The 17,582-nt window shown below is 46.2% G+C and overlaps 1 protein-coding gene across 5 annotated transcripts in view; it reads left to right on the top strand.

The window, feature by feature from the left end:
• Window positions 1–1,187: 1,187 nt before the first annotated feature.
• SHANK2 (SH3 and multiple ankyrin repeat domains 2) overlaps window positions 1,188–17,582 on the top strand; it is a 698,629-nt gene continuing 682,234 nt past the window's right edge. For 4 of the 5 annotated variants that reach the window (XM_050955215.1, XM_050955220.1, XM_050955214.1 and 1 more), the window contains exon 1: window positions 5,899–6,002. The gene's annotated coding sequence lies outside the window, so the exon portion shown is untranslated. Of the gene's footprint in view, window positions 1,322–5,898; window positions 6,003–17,582 lie in introns of those variants that run through there. The other variant, XM_050955213.1, reaches the window with a different exon arrangement.

Raw genomic sequence — 17,582 nt, 5'->3', positions numbered from 1 at the left:
GAAATTGTTTATAGAAAACATAACAAGGAAATTAAATGCCCCCAAACTTTGATAACACAGTGAGAAATTTCCCAGTGGCACCTCCTGCCCTTCCGGAGAGTGGTTAACCGTTAACCTCTGAAACCCAGGAAAGGAAGAGTTAAGAATAAGATACCTCAGATTCCTCCCCTGTGATCTTAACTCTACCCTTTTGTTGTGGCACAGTGCACTGTCTCTGCCCACCAAATGCAGGGCTTCCAACAGGGCACTTGCCAGGCTAGGGGGTCCAGACTCTTGGTACTCTGCTTGGTGTGACCAGGAGCTGGGTGCTCCTTAGGGGGTGTCTATAGTGACGCCGCTGGCTCCTGAGAGCACAAACACAAGGGCCATGGGTTGGTTGCCCTCCTGGGAAGGTACAGGACAGGGAACACTCTTCTCCCCTGCATGCCTCCTGGTATCTCAGGAGACCCCTGATAGAGAGTTAGGCTGAGAAGATGGTCCTGGTGTAACCACAACCCCTGACCCATCCCTAGATGGGTCAACGGGCATAGGAATTGCCCCCTAAGTCAATTCCCCCCTAATTAAGGGCCAGGTTGCTCTCTAGGGCTGTGTTTCTGCAGATGTCGGTGTAGTTCGTGTTTTTAATCTAGTGACTTAAAATTCTTGCTCTGCCACAAAACCTGCTGGAATATGAACATCCAGCCAGAACTGGCAGGGAGGAGAGGGGGCATTGTACATGCTGGCAGACCCCACCTCCTAGGGAGGGAGGGAGGCTTTCTCCCACCCCCAACTTGTGCCTGCCGAGTTGCAGGCTCTGGGAAGCTCGGCCCGGGGGCGGTGGCAGGGGCTTGCCCACCTGTCCGGTGTCAGGCAGTGAGCCGCCCCCTGGCTGAGAGAAGAAGCCTCTCAGCCAGGCGCTGCCTTCGCCTCCAAAGTCCTTTCAGTGGCGCGGGGGGCTGTTGCCGGGGGGTTGTGAAGTGAGCAGCTCTGTGCCGGGGGCCCGAGGGGAAAGGGAGGCTGTTAACAGGCTCTGCCTGTGCTGGGGTTAGCTGCGGGAAGTGAGGCGGGAGAGGAGCTCTCTGCCCTCCAGGGGGCACGGAGACGGAAGCCGCTCCTCGCTTGTCACATTACATCCATTTGCAGGGTGTGTGTGTGTATGTGTGCAGCGTCCAGCCCCGCCGCCAGATGCTCCCTTCGCCAGCCGGAGACGCGCCTTCCTTTCCCCCCACAACTTTAGCGTCTCCTCAGTTACCAACATGCCGGATTACAAACGCCGCGGGGAAGGGAGCAGCCCCAGCAGCCCGCGGGGCTGGTGAGCGGCGCCGGGCTGTGCAGACAGCAGGTAGGCGCGTGCTAACTACCCCCGGGCAGTAGATAAAGGCGGGCCGCGGTCTCTTTCCCCAGGGCTGAGCAAACACTGTTGGGGGCTGGCAGGGAAATCAAAGCCCCCTAGCTCCTGTGCCTTGTATCTGCGCAGCCGCTTGAAACTTCGAGCGGCTCGTCTCTTTCTTTACCATAAGCGTCTGTGCGAGGAATTGCAGCTTCACACAGTTTGGGTCAACCATTGATCTGTTTCCGTGGGGTGGGATGGGATGGGCGGCAGCTAGTGACCTTGGAACTGATACAAGAAATGGGTGTGGCTCTTGCCTTTGTAAAATGTATGAATGAATTAATTCGTTATAGCGGGTATTAATTCTTGCTCTAAATCCGTTCCACCTGCCTGGTGTGCAGAAGCTCTACTAGTCATTGCTACAGCCTGCAGGTAAAGGGGGCAAAGCTTTCACACCCCTCTTTCGCCGCTTGCTGAAAAGCATCCGCTATGTAAGGTCCATTGAAGCAGGATGATTGCACAAACGGGAAGTCGGTATCATGTGCCACAGCACTTTTCTGTTTTACCAGCATAACTATACAGCCCTATATAAACATAATCTGGAACCCATTCAATGTAAGCAGCACCCGGAACTCCTGCCTAGCCATGCTATGCAGGGCTGAAGACTAAGACACTGATCTGATTTGTCAGAGATCTAACCAACTCTCCTGGTTCTGTATCAGTGTTTGTATTTGATGATTACTAACCCGCCCCATCCTCTGAAGACTAAATGTAGAATTATAAACCGGAATGAGTCCGAGAGAGGGACTCGTGAACTGCCCTGCCTGCGGAGAGGAGCAGCGCTCAATGTGCAGTTTTTGCGCTGGGACAGTGCAACGCCAGATGGCGCCGGCTTAAGTGGAGAGTGAAACTGGCCTTTGCACCGAGAAAGTATTATGCAACTACTGTGACAAACTAAGGCTATGTACTGGGATCTTCAAAGTCAGTCATTCAGTGGGCAGTAGCATTAGAAAAATAAGCTGGCAGCTGGGTTTTTGTTCTTGAGAAAAAAAATTGGAAGCAGGGCCAAATTCCACTCTTAGTTACACAGTTGTCAGTCCTGAGTAACTTAAATTTAATGGAGTTACTTAGTTAAAATACCTAGACGGGTAGTAAGTGAGAGGAGAATTGGCGCAACAGTCTAGGGATCCAGAATGAGATCAGGAATTTGGCTAGCAGGGGAAGATGCTGGAATTTGCCTTGGAAACACATTCCTATCCTCTGTGGCAAATAAGAGAGACATGGACAGTATTAGGTAAAACTTAGGGATTATGAGCTGAAGGGGATGGTGGAAGACACATTTTGAGGGCTTGTGAAGTTCAGGAACAGTGAAGAGTGTAGGCTGGGAAAATTTATGGACTGAACAGTGCAGGGGTAGGTGAAGTCAGAGTCTGGTAGAGATCTGAGTTCAAGAGGTGTGTGGGAATTTGTGTCAGGTGAGTCTGGTAGAGTTTTGGGGACAGGAGTGTGTGCAAGGTGGAGTGGAAAATATTAATGAACCACATCTCAGTCACTTGTAAAAAAGGAGGTAAGAAGACAGAAGTGAAATGAATGGGAGAAAAATATATAGAGAATGAGAGGAAAGGAGGAATTGCAACATGGATTGTCCAAAAAATATTTATTCCCCCTTAGGCATGCCTTTGACTTGAAGAACACAAGCAGTCCCATTGACTTCAACTGGGCTACACACATGCATAAGATTAAACAAATTAATAAGTGTTTGCAGGCTCAGGGCCTTACTCTGTAAAAAAGCAGCAACAGCAATATCTCTAACAGTAAATAAATAAACAGACATGAGCCATATCTCAGATAACTTTTCCTGTAAGAGTTCTTGCTTCCATTATTTCTTGGATTTTTCTGTCCTTCTCTTTTGTCTATGTTTCTTGTATCTGTTTAGTTCTCCTCCCATAGTCAAATAGCCCTGTCAGTGCTTAAAACAAACCTGCTGTATTTAAATACGGTTGTGGGTCATGATTGTGCTCTAGCTGTGTAATAGTATGGCTCCTCTTGACTTCTATTAAGCCGTGAAGTATCTGGACTCCTTAATTTGGTTTTTCAATACTTTTTTGTAGCTCAGTTCCCCTATCTATCAAACGGGCATAATATGTTTCCTCCACCCTTTATCTGTTTTGTCTATTTAGATTCAAAATACTTAAGGGCAGAAACGATCTCTTACAGTGTGGTGTGTTTATATGGCCAATGCACAATGGGGCCCTCATATTTATTGAGACATTTAAGCAACATTGTAATACAAATAATAACTTTTTCTACCCATAGAGGCAATGCAAAACTGGTTTATAGTATGCTTGGACCACAGCTCTGTTTAAATTATATTGGCCACAATTTTCAAACCTGAGTGCCTAAAATTAGCCATCTAGATCCATATTTAGGCACCTATATAAAATTCGCCTGATTTTCATAGGTGCTGCTGAGGACAGAACCTAATGGAAACTGTATGTGCACAGCACCTTTGAAAATCAGGCCCATTTTAATTAGGCACCTAAATATGCATTTCAGAGGCTAAATTTAGGTACTCATATTTGAAAACTGTGGGTAGGCATATAGGGCTCATCCTGTGCACTTTCCCCATGTGCTAGAGCTAAAAGCAAATGGGGGTGAGCAAAAACAGAAAGCTAAAAGCAGAACAGAGGTGAGCAAACTATGGCCTGTGGGACCCTCCTGCCTGGCCCCTGAGCTTCTGGCCCAGGAGGCTAGCCCCTGGCCCCTCCTCTGCTGTCTCCCCTCCCTCACAGCCTCAGCTCACTGTGCCACTGGTGCAATGCTCTGGGCGTCAGGGCGACGAGCTCTTGCCAGGCAGCGCACCTGCAGAGCCGCCGCCTGACTCAGTGCTCTGTGCTGCACGGTGACATGGCTGGCTCCTGCTGGGCAGCATGGCTGTCTGACCTGGTGCTCTGGGCAGCGCGGCTGTAGCGCTGCCAGCCACCGGTGCTCCGGGCAGCGTGGTAAGGGGGCAGGAGGGTTTGATAGAGGACAAAGAGTTCGGGGTGGTTGTCAGGGGGTGGGGATGTTGATAGGGGTGGGGCAATCAGAGGGCAGGGAACGGGGGGTTCAGGGGGCGGTCAAGGGACAGAGAGGGGTGGATGGGGCAGGGGTCCCGGGGGGGCCATCAAGGGACAGAGAACAGGGGGAGGTTTGGATGGGGCAGGAATCCCAGGGGGGGCCATCAGGGGGTGAGAAACCGGGGGGTCGGATGAGGGTCAGGGGCCAGGCCATGCCTGGCTGTTTGTGGAGGCACAATCTCCCCTAACTGTCCCTCCATACAATTTTGGAAACCCAGTGTGGCTCTCAGGCCAAAAAGTTTGCCCACCCCTGTATCAGAAGCATCTGACAAACTATTTGCACTATTCTTTCTAATGCTGGGACAGCTGCTCAGTTCAGGCCCCTTTGCCTATAGCATAACAATCCTGCTTCCCTCACGCCCAGAAAAGGCTAATTGCAGTCCTGTCTTCTCTTCTTCCTTTCCTCTAGGTGAGAGGTGGGCAAACATTTTGGCCCGTGGGCCACATCTGGGAATAGGAATTGTATGGCAAGCCATGAATGCTCACAAAATTGGGAGTAGGGTTCGGGAGAGGTTAGGTCTCTGGTTGGGGGTGGGTCCCATAAATGAGGAGTTCAGGATGTGGGAGGGGACTCTGGGCTAGGGCAAGGGTTGCAGATTCTGGCTGGGGTGTGGGTTCTGGAGGTGGGTTGGGGATGAGAGGTTTGGGGTGCAGGAGGATGCTTTGGGCTAGGATTGAGGGGTTTGGAGGGCAGGAGGGGGATTAGGGCTGGGGCAGAGGGTTGGGGCATGGGGAGAGGCTCAGGGGTGCAAGCTCCCAGCAGCACTTACTTCCAGCAGCTCCCGGAAGCAGCAGCATGTCCCTACTCTGGCTCCTACACGGATGTGCAGCCAGGCGGCTCTGCACGTTGTCTTGTCTGCAGGCACCGCCCCTGCAGCTCCCATTGGAGCGCCGGAGGAGGCCATTTGAGTGGGGCCATTGGAGAATGTAGGAGTCTGAGCTCGGCCATGCCGTGGTTTCCGGGAGCCGCATGGAGCGGCCTCCAACCCTGCACCCCAGCTGGAGAGCCAGAATGGGGCAAGCCCTAGATTCTGCTCCCCAGCGGGAGCTCACAGGCCATCTTAAAATGGCTCACAGGCCGAATTTGGCCCGTGGTCTGTAGTTTGCCCGCCCCTGCTCTAGGTAGAGATTTTCCCACCTTTTCTCCCTCAGTCCCAACTTCTGTCTTTGTTCCCCCAGCATTATCCTTCCTTTTTCTCTCTCTCTCCATCTTATGCCCCTAAAACCTTCTGTTTCTTCCCCTTGTCTCCTTCTCCCCAGAGGCATTATCCACCTCTCTCTCCCCCATAGGCAGCATCCTTCCTGCTCCCACTTCAGAAATAGTTCCACTCCTCTCTTGGTTTCATCCCTCCATCTCCCTCCTATCTTTTACTTGGCTGTGCTGTGTGAGCTTAGTCGGGGGCGGAGTCTGGGCTGGCTGGCTGAGATCCTGGCTCAGGCTCATTGCTCTCTCTTGCTGTGCAGCTGGAGGTCACAGTGTACTCCCTGAGCAGTTTGCTTTTCATAAATACCTTTTTGCCTCCTTGCACTGACTCGCCTGAACTACTACCCTGAGGATTTAAGATGTATCCCAGGTAAGATGTGTTCATGGCAGTTGTTTCTCTGTACAAAGGAGTTGCAAGGGATAGAGGTGGGAGGAGGAAGTTATGTCACCTTTGCAGACAGGTGAAGAGCATTCCGAAGAGGGGCAAGTGAATTATGTAAGATGTTGCAATGTGATCGTGCCATATCAAGTTTCCTGCTTCAGTTTCAATGGCAGATTTTGCTTTTCATTGCTTTTGCGGATGGGACAGAATGACACTGGAGTGTGTGATGATGAGTGTTTCACAAGTCTCCTCCTCCTGTAAATGTAACTCCTTAGTCAGAGATACAGTGTAATTATGTGCATTTCCTATCAAACTAAAGTTTTTACAAAAACTAATAACATTTGCAACCTAGCTAGTGTTGAATCTTTGACAAGGATAGGAGTGGTGAGTGGCCTTTAGTATTTATTTCTGACTTTTGCAGGTTTCCCACATTAGGTTGTTCAAATCTCTATCAGACCTAAAACTTCAGTGCTACTGTGATTGTTGCTCTTTTCTCTAGCTTATCAATCTCGTCCTAATAAAAATGGAAATATATGCATAGGAATTTGCATGTTATTAACTTTAGGAAGAACACTGTCATATTAAAAATCTTTTTTTAAAGAAACTAATTTCCCTGCCTGTCTTACTAAGAGCACCTGAGATACATTAAAGCGAAAATAATTTTAAAAATCTAATTTACTTTCTACACTCTATGCTGTTTACTTTGTGTATTTTTCAGTTTGGACAATGGAAACAGTCAGTTTCAAATGTGTTTATGGTCATTTTTGAATCAATGTCTCTTCCAGGTTCTTTTATTTCAGCATAATGCTGTATTGCTTATATTGCAAATACGGCAGAGAACTGGTTTGTTTGTTTTTAAATAAATGGTTTCCATTGGATTTACAAATAGTGCATGAAAACAATACAAGTGGTCTTTGTTTTTACAAACAAACAAAACAAATCTGACCTCTTTCAAATAGGGTATCTGCCAGTCTGATTTTCTTTACTATAACACTTTCAAATGTTGTTTTTAATAGCTATTATTATTTACTTAGTAGTAGTATATGTATTTCATACAAAGAGCTATATTAAAAGAACATTAAGGTTGCAAAATCAAGCCCTCAAAAATCAGGAAACATCAGAGTTAATATTGCCTATGTAACCGTAATTCATCTCCTTTGTGCATACAGATTATTGCCTGAGCTTGCAAGACCTTATGTTCAACTTGATGGTATTTCAACATCTTGATGTAATGAGATAACTTTTGAATGCCAGATTTGATCAATTCCAAAATTTCAGGTTAAGTATTGGTCATCAGTGGGCACAGCCCTATTGATTTTTGCAAAAATTGGAAGGGAGAAATAGGGGGCACTTGGAGCCTCTGGCAGCTGGTTAGCAGCAGAGTTGGAAGCCAAGGCGTTTGGAGCCACAGCACAGATCTTTATTACTTGAGCTCAAAGAGTAACTGTCGCAGAAGTAAGCTGTTATACTTGATATGGACCAGCCATGGGATGGGGATGTGACTCATACTTTGCTAGTGGGTTACACCAGGGTTCTTTTTCTTTCTGAGGCCCCCTCACCATGTTATAAAAACTCCATGGCCCAGCTGTGGCAAAACAATTGTTTTTCTGAATATAAAAGCCAGGACCAGCGTTAGGGGATAGCAAGCAGGACAATTGCCTGGGGTTCTATACCACAGGGGGCACCATGAAGCTAAGTTGCTCAGACTTTGGCTTCAGCCCTAGGTAGTGGGGCTTAATGCCCCAGGCTGCAGTCCCATTTGGCAGCACTTTGGCTTTCTGCCCTGGGCCCTAGTGAGTCTAATGCTGGCCATGCTTGGTGGACCCCCTGAAACCTGCTCGCGGCTCCCCTGGGGGCCCCAGGCCCCTGGTTGAGAACCACTGGGTTACACAATTATTTGCCAGATGGCAAAGAAATATTGGGAATCAAGAATCTTGAGTTCTAGTCGTAGCCCTGGAGGGGAGTGTGATCTGTTGATTAGCGGCAACATATCTAAGTACCTATGTTTGGCCTACCCATTCTAAACAGTAGCATCACTACTGGAGAAGATGTCAGTCATATGTAACCCTTCTGTCCATCTGAGTTGGCAGCAACAAGGGCCGGGTTCAGTATCTAGGGGTTCCGTTTCAATAACGCAATGCAAAACTGGCTTGAGTTCCCACCCAGTGACCTGGGACAATTACATACCACCTCCTGGGTGCCTCTAAGAGGCAATACTTCCCCTCTCGCAAGCATAGAGTCTGAGTGTAGCAAAATTCTTTTACTAAAGGAGGGAAACAATGCGGCATTATGTTGGGGAAACACCACAATCAGGATTCAAAACACAAACCATGAGCAAAAGACCCATCCCCAAGTAAATTTGGCAGGATACTTTTCCCCTCAGGGCCTTAAGTCCAGCAACCCCAAAATCACCCGTAAGTCCAGCAACCCAGAAGTCTCTGTCCCTGGTCAGTGTAGCCTCAGAGTTCAAAAGTTTATCTGCAGAGTTTTACTCCCCCCCAGCCTGGGTGGAAATGGCGGGGGGGAAAGAAAGGGGCACACAGGGTGTTAAGGGTGTTACATGGTCTGAGGCCCACTGCCTTGCCTCTCCGTGGAGTTCTGCTGCAGCCTTCACTATGAGCCGCTCTACTCCACCAGCCCTCCTGTGAGCCATCCCAGCCGTCCCATGAACTGCTCTGCTCTGCCCCACTTTCACTCCACTCGCCGTCCTGTGGGTCACTCCAACCATCCTGCAAACTGCTCAGCTCCTCTTCACTCCACTCACCATCCCATGGGCCACTCCAACCATCCCACAAACTGCTCCGCTCTGCCAGCTGCTTAGCAGTATATCTTCAGGCTCCCCCGCTACTTAACACAGCACTCAGTGATCTCAGCTCTTAGTAATTTTAGCTTTTTAGTGATTTCAGCTCATAGTAGGGGAGCCCAAGTGCTGGTGCACCATTGGCCCAAAGTGAATTCAGCACAGCAGTCTGTAACTAGACTCTTAATGAAATCAAAATTAGCTCTGCTATCCAACAGTGGAGAGAAGAGAAGGTACAATTGGTATTTTAGGCCCTCAAAAGGGGGCCCATACTATCAGGTATAAATCTCTGTCCCCAGCCTCTCTCAATTCACTGGGTTTTGGAACCCATGTCCCTTGTCTAACGAGTGCTACTTAGTTGATGGTGAGTCCTTCTGTCATGAAACAGTTCCACTGGCCTTGATTCACATAATCAGGGTAACAACACTTTATTCTTCCTGCCCCAATAACAGAGAAACTTGGGGATCCCACAGTTCATGCTAGGTGGGGTGGGTGTGCCTATGCAAACAAGACCAGCCCCTGAAGTTCTTTTCCACAACTCGCCACAATTCACCACCAGATGTCAGGGTAGAGCTCATCCGGACTCTGCTTACATGTATTAGAGACCTGGGGCCACATTCTATCCCCTGCTGTTTACCAGAATCACATATAATTATGTCAAGGCACAAATAGGATTATGGCTCCATTATACTAGGTTGTGTACATATCAAGTTAATGGGTCTCTGTGCAGTCTCAGGGATCTACCTATGCAGAATCAATTATAGGATTAGGGACATGAAGTAGAAGGACTGAAGTACTCACAGTCTTTGAAAACAAGATGTGAATTGTACTGTAAATAAAAAAAAAATATCTTATGCATCGTTGAGCTTGGAGCAATAGTGATTAATAATTAGTGCTGTGTGTTTCTGAGTAGCAATGAAAATGTCATTTCTTAGGTAGACATTTTATATAGTAGATTTTAAATATATCTTCCTTGGGGGGAGGGAGGGAGGATAAAAGAACTGTTTTAATATGAATATGAAGTCAATTCAAACACAGAGATAAAACACTAGTGATCTTGTGGGTCAGATTTAAGATCAAAGTTAAGTTTGAAATGCCATTTGAACTTTTGCTGCTATGCAGCATTTGGAGTGTGTGTTGTTTCCCCATTATTTGAATAGCTTTGTAGGGTCTAGGCTGAACAAGTTTAGAACAAAGTCTCAGCATTGGCTGTAAATTTCCTAGGGTTTGTTTGCTTATGTTAATCACGTCGATAATGGTGGCTGATTAGTTTGTGTGTGTGCATATGCGTGTTTTAAGGTAACAAGAAAAATCATTATGATGTCATTTTACAACTAATACATATTTGCCCAATAGAATGCAGAAATAGATTTTTAACCATGGAAGACATAGTCACTCTAACAGAACCTTTAAGAAGCCTCTTGATGCAAGACTATGACAGTATTATTATAATATGAATATATTGATATTGATGTGTAACTATTTAAAAAATTAAAGATATTTGTACATTTTTTACCTTTTCAATTTTATAAGTACCAAAAGGTTTACACAGGTTGACATTAAAATCTAACTGAATAAAAGGTGGCCATACAGTGCAAGTGTATTCCATTCTGAGTGTCACATCCAAATTATGAATGAATAGTCTGTAACATTTCATTTAAAAATAAAAGCTTTTTAAAATTAATGTGCCAAAAAATCCAACACTTGTTACCTTCTATTTTTCTACATTAAATAAAAAGTGTTGCTGTTGAAAGAAGTGCAGAGAGCCCATATGCTAATGGTCACACTTCAGCATTTGCTCAGCTCCTATGCAGAGAGGCTTTCACAGAGTATGGAGATGTGCATTATGCTTAGCAATGTGAGCACACCTCTGTGCCTATAATGAGATGTGCATGGTCAAGCATGAAGATGTGTATAGGGCATAAATGCAATCCAGTATGTACAAATGATATATGTAGCTACTGTGTGTAGGGTTTTCAGTTACTTCAAGTACACAAGCAAGCCTCAGAACTGCATGAGGTAGAGACTAAGATCAGGGCCAGTTATCCACTGTCTTATGTTGTATATTGGGCACAGTGTTATACCTGCACACCAGGCTAAAGTACCTGTTTCCCCTCAGCTTTTTTTTTCACCTTAGTGGATTCTGAATAAAAATGCATTGTTGTTCTCTCACAGCCTTCATTTTCACACCTGCATGACCAAATGCATGTGTATTTAAAACCTTAAGGCAACAATGACCTTTTATTTGTTAGACCAGCATATACAATTTGATATACAAGATTATGGGTTGTAAAGTACTCATAGAAGCTATATAACACACCTTGCTGGATAGAGAAATAAGTATAATCACTTTATTTTGTCTAATTTTCTTTGGACATCAATAAATCTATGAACATAGTTCAGGACTTTTACATAACTCATATTCTATGTAATCCATCTACCTATAACACTTATAATATCATTTAGGCACTTGCCATGTTAGGATCTAACACATCTATCCTGTGAAGGTCTAAGATTCTTGACTTGCTAGTATTCAGATTATTGACAAAATGGACTGATGGTTTCCTTGGAGCCACAACAGGTATAGTGCCAGAGGCACTTGGACACACAATAATATTCAGATCTTATCTCAGAATGACTGTCATATCAATGTGATTTCTAATACTTAAGCACAAAAATTGAAATCTAAAAATGTGGAACTGATTTTTTTAAGTTGCTACTTGATCCACATGTTAAATGACTGTATTTAGTCACTTCAGATACTTTTACATCAGTGGTCAACATTTTGGGCTAAGAGTGTATACTCTTTTGATTAGTCCTTGCGTGCATAAGTTTCATGGCTTAGGTAGTACTTCCCACAATTTCAGATTTGAAATGGAAATACTGGAAGACTCTTTTTGTATACCAGCATGGCAAGGCATTGCAACAATATATTTTTGGGAATAAAGTCCTTCTGATTACATACAAGGGATATTTACTCTAACTGGTTTAATTTTGAAAGAGAACCCACGGAAACACTGTAGTTAAATGGTGATTTTTTTTTTATGTTCAACACTTAGGCCATATCAAACTATTTAAAAAAAAATGAAAACGATTAAAAATGACACAGAGAGAGCTGGACAGACCAGAGTACAATGGAGAATAAACTTCATTGTCATTATCCTAATTATAAAAAGAACCACTATTCATGATGCTTCTGACGAAGTTGGTATTCACCCACGAAAGCTTATGCTCCAATACATCTGTTAGTCTATAAGGTGCCACAGGACTCTTTGTTGCTTTTTACTATTTATCTATGTTATACAGTAACCTAAATCTTTACTGAATGTTCAGAGAATGAAAAAAAAATTATGTCAAATAAAATAACAAAAATAGACTTAAGCACTGACACTTCCATTGGGACACTATTCCATGTAATTAATAGAACTCACTCTTAAGGATATGTCCTTAAATTAATTTCATCCTTATTATAATTTTATTTATTAAAGGCTGGCAATAAATATTGTGTCTCTCTCCTTTTGTTTTCACCTTTCTGATACTGGGGTGCAAATCTTCAGCTTGACGTCAATGGAGCTGTGAAAATGTACACAATCTGAAATTAGGGTTGAAATGAAATTTACTTGGCAATTATTGTCAAATTCATTCTTTGTGTGATATTAGCCAACCTATTTAATTAGAGGGTCTGCTAAATGATATTTTACCTTTACAACCCCTCTGCAATTCTAGGGTTGGCAGAGGCTAGTTTGGACCTGTCATAACATTTTTTCCCAGATTTGGACCTTAGCGTCCAAAATATGGGTGTTAGCATGAAAACTTCCAAGCTTAGTTACCAGCTTGGACCTGGTAAAGCTGCCACCAGCCAGGGATTTATACAGTGCCTAGCTCACTGTGGTCTCCCCAAAACCTTCCCTGGGGGACCCCCAGACTCAGATGCCTTGAGTCCTACAACAAAGGGAAATAACCCCCTCCCCTTGTTTCCTGGTTACTTCCTCCCAGGCTCCCCTCCCTGGACGACCCTAGGAGATTCCTTGCTTCCAGTCCTGGAAACACAAGTACCGAGAGAGCTAATCTCTCTTCCCCCTTGCCCAGAGGGTATGCAAAGTCAGGCTTAGTAAATCTAACACAAAGAGATTTTCCCCCTGACTTCTTCCTCCCACCAATTCCCTGGTGAGCTGCAGACTCAATTCCCTGGAGTCCCCACTAAAGAAAAACTCCAACAGGTCTTAAAAAGAAAGCTTTATAAAAAGAAAGAAAAATACATTAAAAATAGTCTCTGTATAAGGTGAAAATATACAGGGTCAATTGCTTAAGAAAAAAAAGTGAATAAACAGCCTTATCCAAAAAGAATACAATTCAAAACACTCCAGCAACTACACACATGTAAATATAAAAGAAAACAATATAAACCTATTATCTTACTATCTTTGTACTTACAACTTGGAAACAGAAGATTAGAAAGGCAGGAGATAGAAAAATCACTCTCAGAGCCGAGAGGGCACAGACACAAGACAAAGAACAAAGAACTCACACCCAAACTTCCCTCCACCCAGATTTGAAAAAGTCTTGTTTCCTGATTGGTCCTCTGGTCAGGTGTTTGGTTCCCTGTGTTAACCCTTTACAGGTAAAAGAACATTAACCCTTAGCTATCTGTTTATGACACGCCCCCCAAATTGCAGACAGTGGGGAACCTCACTGCCGGCGATTTCCTCCTAGAACTTTAAAATAAACAGATTAGTACAACACATGCACCTGTACATATACCACTAAGTATATAACTAACAGACTTCTACATTTTAAGAACACTTTTTAACTACTGGATTCTGGGAAACTTTCACGGGAGAGTGCATCAGCTACTTTGTTAGAAGCTCCTGAAATGTGCTGAATTTCAAAATCAAAATCTTGGAGAGCTAAACTCCAACGAAGAAGTTTCTTGTTGTTCCTCTTGGCAGTATGAAGCCACTTTAGCGCAGCATGGTCAGTTTGTAGCTGGAACCGCCGTCCCCAAACATATGGGCGTAGCTTTTCCAGGGCGTACACAATGGCGTAGCATTCCTTTTCACTGACTGACCAGTGACTTTCCCTCTCAGACAGTTTCTTGCTGAGAAACACGACAGGATGGAGGTTGTGATCCGTTGCTTCCTGCATGAGAACTGCTCCTATACCACGCTCAGATGCATCCGTGGTTACTAGGAATAGCTTGTCAAAGTCCGGGGCTCTTAGCACAGGGTCAGACATGAGCGTCGCCTTAAGTTGGGTAAAGGCCTTTTGACACTCATTAGTCCACTTAACTGCATTTGGCTGGGTCTTTTTGGTCAGGTCGGTCAATGGGGCAGCGATTTGGCTGTAGTGTGGTACAAATCGCCTGTAATACCCGGCCAAGCCTAAGAAGGATTGGACCTGTTTCTTTGACCTTGGGACAGGCTACTTTTGGATAGCATCCACCTTGGCCTGTAGGGGGTTTATGGTTCCTCGACCCACCTGGTGTCCCAGGTAAGTCACTCTGTTTTGGCCTATTTGACACTTTTTGGCCTTAACAGTTAGTCCGGCCTGCCTGATGCGCTCAAAGACCTTTTCCAGGTGTAGTAGGTGTTCGGGCCAGGAGTCAGAAAAAATGGCCACATCATCGAGGTAGGCAACAGCATATTCTCCCAGTCCTGCTAGTAGACCATCTACCAGCCTCTGGAAGGTGGCGGTTGCATTTCGAAGCCCGAAAGGAAGGACATTAAATTCATACACCCCCGCATGGGTGACGAATGCTGACCTTTCCTTGGCAGGTTCGTCTAGCGGTACTTGCCAGTACCCCTTGGTTAAGTCTATTGTAGAGATGAACTGGGCACATCCCAACTTCTCCAATAGCTCATCGGTGCGTGGCATTGGATAGTTGTCTGGACGAGTTACCGCATTTAGCTTACGGTAGTCCACGCAAAAGTGTATTTCCCCATCTGATTTGGGTACCAGAACCACTGGAGATGCCCATGCGCTGGTAGATGAGCAGATTATACTCATCTGTAGCATGTTCTAGATCTCCCGTTCTATAGCAGCTTGGGCATGAGGAGACACCGGGTAGGGTGGGGTTCTAATTGGGTGAGCATTACCTGTGTCAATGGAGTTGTATGCCCGTTCAGTCCGTCCTGGGGTGGCTGAGAAAAATGAGGCGAAGCTAGTGCACAGCTCCTTGATTTGTCGCCGCTGCAGACATTCCAGGGTGGTTGAGAGGTTCACCTCTTCCACGCCACCGTCTTTTTTCCCTTCGTAGTAGACACCTTCAGGCCACTCAGCATCATCTCCCTGGACTGTAAATTGACAAACCTGTAAGTCTCTGGAATAGAAAGGCTTGAGAGAATTAACATGGTACACTCTGGGCTTTAGTGAGGAATTGGGAAATGCTATGAGGTAGTTCACAGTTCCCAGGCGCTCTTGGACCGTGAATGGCCCTTCCCATGATGCTTCCATCTTATGGGCCTGTTGCGCCTTCAAGACCATAACCTGGTCTCCTACCTTGAAGGAACGCTCTCTGGTATGTTTGTCATACCAGGCCTTTTGCTCTTCCTGAGCATCCTTTAGGTTTTCTTTAGCAAGGGCTAAAGAATGTCGGAGGGTGCTATGTAGGTTGCTTACAAAGTCCAGAATGTTAGTTCCTGGAGAAGGCGTAAACCCCTCCCATTGCTGCTTCACCAACTGTAATGGCCCTTTAACCTCGTGGCCATACACAAGTTCAAATGGTAGAAACCCTAAACTGGGATGTGGTACAGCCCTGTAGGCAAACAGCAACTGCTGCAACACTAGGTCCCAATTATTGGAGTGTTCGTTGACAAATTTATGTATCATGTCCTCCAAAGTTCCATTAAACCTTTCTACCAGGCCATTGGTTTGATGGTGGTACGGGGTGGCAACCAAGTGGTTCACCCCATGAGTTTCCCACAGTTTTTGCATGGTCCCTGCCAAGAAATTAGATCCTGAATCTGTAAGGATGTCGGAGGGCCAACCTACCCTGGCAAAAATGTCTGTTAGGGCCTGACACACAGCTTTAGCCCTGGTGTTGCCTAGAGCTACTTCTTCCGGCCATCGGGTAGCAAAGTCCACGAAAGTCAGTACGTACTGCTTTCCTCTGGGCGTCTTTTTTAGGAAAGGACCCAGAATATCCACAGCTACTCGCTGAAATGGGACCTCAATTATGGGGAGTGGCTGGAGAGGGGCCTTGACCTGGTCTTGGGTCTTTCCCACTCTTTGGCATACCTCACAAGACCGGACATACTTGGCAACGTCCTTGCCCATCCCCTCCCAGTGGAAGGACTTCCCCAGCCGGTCCTTGGTTCTGTTCACCCCAGCATGGCCACTTGGATGATCATGGGCTAAGCTTAAGAGCTTCCCCCGGTACTTAGTTGGAACCACCAACTGTTTTTGCGGCTGCCATTCTTCCCGGTGTCCACCAGAAAGAATCTCCTTGTATAAAAGTCCTTGGTCTATAACAAACCGGGATCGATTAGAAGAGCTGAGAGGCGGTGGGGTGCTCCGTGCCGCTGCCCAAGCTTTCTGAAGGCTGTCATCTGCTTCCTGCTGAGTCTGGAACTGTTCCCTTGAGGCTGGGGACACCAGTTCTTCCTCAGACTGTGGACTTGGGCTTGGTCCCTCTGGAAGCGATGTAGGTGATGGGGTTGTTTCCGTTGCTGGTGAACCGCTCTCCGCTAGTGCACCTGAGGGTATTTCAGGCTCTGGCTGAGCCGTTTGGGTATGGCTGTCTGTTGCTTCTGCCAGTTCTGGCTCGCTGGCGCCCTCTGGCGTTGAGTTGGAAGATGTGGTTGCAGTTGCTGGTGCTGGTTGCTGTTCCAGTTCCGGGCCTGGGACTGGAGGTGCTGTGGCTGTTTCAGTGGTTGGCATGGAATCCGGGTCCACTACCTCTGTCTGGGTCTCTGGTAACACAGACGGGGCGTCTGTGGACGGCTCAGGAACAGGAATGGGTCTGGAAGCTTGCCTGGTTTGGCTGCGTGTAACCATTCCCACTCTCTTGGCCCGCTTCACCTGGTTGGCCAAGTCTTCCCCCAGTAGCATGGGGATGGAATAATTGTCATAGACTGCAGAAGTCCACATTCCTGACCAGCCTTTGTACTGGACACACAGTTCAGCTGTAGGCAAGTCTACAGCTTGTGACATGAAGGGGTAAATTGTTACTTGGGCCTTTGGGTTGATGAATTTGGGGTCTACGAGGGATTGGTGGATAGCTGACACTTGTGCCCCCGTGTCTCTCCACGCAGTAACCTTCTTTGCACCCACTCTCATATTTTCCCTTCGCTCCAAGGGTATTTGAGAGGCATCTGGGCCTGGGGATCTTTGATGTGATGGTGGTGTAACGACTTGCACTTGGTTGGCGTTCTTTGGGCAGTTGGCCTTTATATGTCCCAGGTCATTACACTTGAAGCATCTTCCAGCTGACTGGTCACTGGGTCGAGGTGAGTTACTGGAGACTGGTGAGGTGGAAGAATAGGGTGTCTGTGGCTTTCCTTGGATTGTAGGTTGGGTCTTTGGTTGCCCTCGGTTGTAGGGTTTATTGTCGGTGTGCCCCCTGGGGTATTCATTCCCCTTGACAGTAGCTTTCTTGCTTTCTGCCACTTCCATCCAGCTGGCACCAATCTCCCCCGCCTCGGTGAGATTTTTGGGTTTTCCACCTTATATGTACCGTGTTATGTCCTCAGGAACACCATCCAAGAACTGTTCCATTTGTAGGAGGAGGTGCAGTTGGTCTATGGATTTAACATTGTTTCCTGATATCC

Source organism: Gopherus flavomarginatus, chromosome 5, assembly GCF_025201925.1.
Source record: "Gopherus flavomarginatus isolate rGopFla2 chromosome 5, rGopFla2.mat.asm, whole genome shotgun sequence".
NCBI lineage: Eukaryota > Metazoa > Chordata > Testudines > Testudinidae > Gopherus > Gopherus flavomarginatus.
The sequence above is the reverse complement of the archived record's forward strand: the minus strand, read 5'-3'. Positions and strand labels throughout refer to the sequence as shown.